Source organism: Octopus bimaculoides, chromosome 3 (assembly GCF_001194135.2).
Source record: "Octopus bimaculoides isolate UCB-OBI-ISO-001 chromosome 3, ASM119413v2, whole genome shotgun sequence".
Taxonomy (NCBI): domain Eukaryota; kingdom Metazoa; phylum Mollusca; class Cephalopoda; order Octopoda; family Octopodidae; genus Octopus; species Octopus bimaculoides.
The window spans coordinates 18,666,546-18,670,560 of record NC_068983.1 but is presented as its reverse complement, the minus strand read 5'-3'; positions in this window follow the sequence as shown (position 1 = coordinate 18,670,560).

The following is a 4,015-nucleotide window of genomic DNA, read 5'->3' as shown; positions in this document are numbered from 1 at the left end:
TATATATATATATATTACATGATTCGAAAGAGAATAAATACTTCAATGCTGAAATGTTTATCCACCAATATGTTTATATTGAATATCACATGTATAGTTGACTCTATTTGGATCCAGTTACCTGCTAGCAATCTATTTGCTGTTTCTACACGTAAAGAAGTATATAGCTCTTAGGTAATATAACAACAGAAGCACATATTAATAGATTTTCTTAACATATGTGCAATTTAAAAAAAATATATATTACAACAGTTATCATTACAACTAGTAGTTTTTGACGAGATCTGAGGCGATATCCAAAGTTCGAAGACATCTGTATTCAATATTGCAGAACCTAAACAAGAATAAAACAATTATGCATTATTCAGTATCGAACTTTTCACACTATATCTTATATATTCTCAGAAATTAAGCTAAATATCCAGATATTATTTCTAATGTGGTTTATATTAATTATTAAAGTTATTAAAAATTTGTAGGCGCCAATCCCCTTTTGTTATTAATACTGTCTAAATTTTATTACATCTTAAGTGAAACATAAGGTAGCTCATTTAACGCACGAGAAATATTTCTATATTATTATATTTGAGCCAAATTATAATTTACATATTATAAGTTACATATTATTGCAAGTGGCGAATTTTACTATAGTTAATTGTTATCAGCTTTCTAGTTTTTTACAATATTAGAGAAACGAACGAAGAAACTAAATATAAAATAGCTAAAATTATACGATCAATTACACGCTAGTTATTCTCCTGTTGTGTAAAAACAAATACTAACAATTATATATGTATAAGTAGAGACATCTTGTAGTTGCAAGTCATATATTGTTATATGGGTATATATATATATTGAGATGGAATTCGTTCAGTATCCGAATTTACTACACGAGGCTGGAAACATCGACTCGAGGATTAGATTTAGAACCAGGGCAAATGGAACAACCTAAAAGAACGTTTCTTATAGCAGATCCATCTTAAAAACAAAAATAGTAACACTGATATATAGAACCTGAACGCAAGTGACGATGTATACATATGGGCGGTCTGTATGTATGTATGCATGTATGTATGTATGTATGTATGCATGTATGTACACGTTTAAAAGTTTTAAGTGTATTAGATATAAGAAACACAGGAACTGCTTTTCAATTTTTCATCGAAACACACTATTTTCATTTTAACCCTTCAGAATTGGGAGCTTTTGCAACACCTGGAGAGGTTTTTAATTTTAATTTTGATTTTTTTGTTTTTGAAAATATTTTGCACAAAAACAATAGTTGAAAACAAAAGATATTGTTCTCAGTTTAAAGTAGATGTCGGTTCCATTGTTAGTACCTCTTTTTGTGATTAAAATGTCCAGAAAGAACAGTTGTTTGTGGTTGTATTTTATTTTCAATTGGATACTACGGTTAATGTTGTTAATTTTTTTAAACTCCAAGAGTTGATAAAGATCATGTGACCATGAAAGTTAAGAATCGGTCAGTTGTGCAATTATTTTTGGAAACTGTCACTAAATTTCAGTTGGCGTGTATTTGCACTCCTAATTATGCCATGACAAGATTAGTAAAGGTAGAGATTACCTTTGATCCCACCGCATTCCTAGACTTTTGTAAGTAGTCATTTTAGTTGAAGCTAAAAAAGTCACTTTCTAGGATGAATTTTAACCCTTCTATGATAAATCATTTTCTCATTCAGGCTAGAATGTCATTTGGAATTTTTTTCCAGCCAGAATCATATAGCTTCTACTCCGTATTGACAAGGAATCGCGGTGTAGATGTTTATTACATCATATATATATATATATACACATACCTACACTCCCACATATTTATATGTATGTATTATGTGTGTGTATATATGGGTGTATATATTTATAATTTGCAAAAAACATACCTGAAAAACTTTTGCATATACGTCTTAATCGTAGCAAACTTAAAACATTTCTTTTTTACATTTTCATCTGTAATTAACTTTAGTATACCAGTACTATTTCGTTTCATCCGAGGAAAAATATATAAAATTCATTGCTGTCAGTATATTTCTTTCACCCCAAGCGATCCCATTCCTGCCCTTTTATTCATTTCCTTATTATATTTGTTCTTCTTTAACTTCTGTTTTTGAAGATTGGAAAAAGGCAGAAAGAATTTACAAAATAACTGCAAACAGAAAAAAAAAATGAAACGAATAAAGAAATACTTAAAATCTATAGAAAATTGAAATTTCTCTTCGTTCAAACATTTCTTTTTATTAAATGTCCTATTGTTTACTGATAATGGTATTATTAAAGATGCATCATTCATTCCCATTTTACATTTTTATCTGTCTGCTTTTTTTGCATTCCGGCAAGGTAAAGCTATCGATTCTTTAAAGTCCTCATATGAATCAAAGGAATACATTTGCGAAGCATAAAAATTTAATAAAAACTCAGAAACAGTATTTGATACCCAAACTTAAACGAAATTCGTTATTTTTTCTGCATGTTGCTTTTGATATGGACATTGTATTTTCATAACAGCAGGAATCTCTTTCTGAAACCACGAAATAACGCTTGTTTTGATAGGAATTGTATCTAACGACGCAAAGCGACGGTATTTGAGCTTCAGTGTCATATTGGGACTAGCAGGGACATCACTAAGTGATATGCAAGGTGATCACACATTATGTAGAACCACAACCACATTGCTGGTTTAAATACAGAATAATCTCTTTACAAAGTGGAAGCTTCTGATTGATCGATGAGTTTGATAGACTTAGCAGCCAAATAATTTCCAAACCGAACATCTCAATTTTGTCATATATTCGTCTTCATTTACTTGCACAGCACCCAAATGCAACAAAATATTCGTGCAAAAGTCAAATGTGACTTCATCGCTAGGAAAAACAATCTCCCTACGAACGGTACCCTTGACATCATTGACCAAAATTACAAACCGTTTTTCCTCAGATCGTGTCCTTAAACAAAACCCTCTACGCTCGTATATTGCACGACATCCATAATAGGTTGTTGTTGTTGTCATCGTTCAAGAACTTAAGTGTACATCTAACTGCGCTATTGCTCTGCATCTGATCGATTGCCAAATGCTGCTGGACAAATTTCGCAGCAATGCGAGGCATGATCAGCATTTCCATGAAGAGCATCTCGTAATTCCAATCATGGGAAATCTGTTGAATTCTTTGGTGAAGATTCTTATCAATAAGCTTTCGAACTCTTTTCACATTTTCCATTTTGTTTGTGGACATTCAGCCCATTTGTTTTTTAACTTGAACTGGCACGCATACCGGCCATAACATGCATACTATTCAAAACAACTATTCGATTTGAAGATTGTTTACCAGAAGTTCGAGAGGAGCTTCCTCCGATGTCGAAAATCATTTCTCGAACTTCACACAAATTTTGAAGAGGGCTTGTTGATGAAAACATCAGTCATATAATTAAAATAAAACTGCAACTCGAGTAACAGAGGATTTATATCTCTACATAAACTAACTATTCCAACATACATTTGTATGAAGAAGCATTAACAATTTACTTTATATTCGCTTAGTAACCCTTCGTTGCCAGGCAATTTTCAGAACAGAATGCCTTTACGCATTTTAATTATTTACACCATGCCAGATCGTATATTCCCCGATGAATTGGCCTCTTGATTTCTGAATTATTTCTGGCAATTTACAATGTTGATGAACAAAGTATTTTTTTTTTTCATTTGGTGCATAAATGTAAACGTTTTTTAATTTCTAGCCTTGAACACCCAATGTAAGGCTGACCATAGATGAAGTAGAGCTCTTCAAGTTGTAAACTGGCAAGTGAAAATGTTTACCCTTGCAATGTGTTGATGGAAATGGCAACTCTTTTTACTTCGGGTGTCTCTTGAACTCGCTGTTGACGCTTTGTGAGTGTCTTTCGATTCTTTCGCCCGAATGGAATTGATTATATGCACGCATACACACACTGACACACACACACGCACATATGTACAAACATACGCGCACACAGCATGATATATATA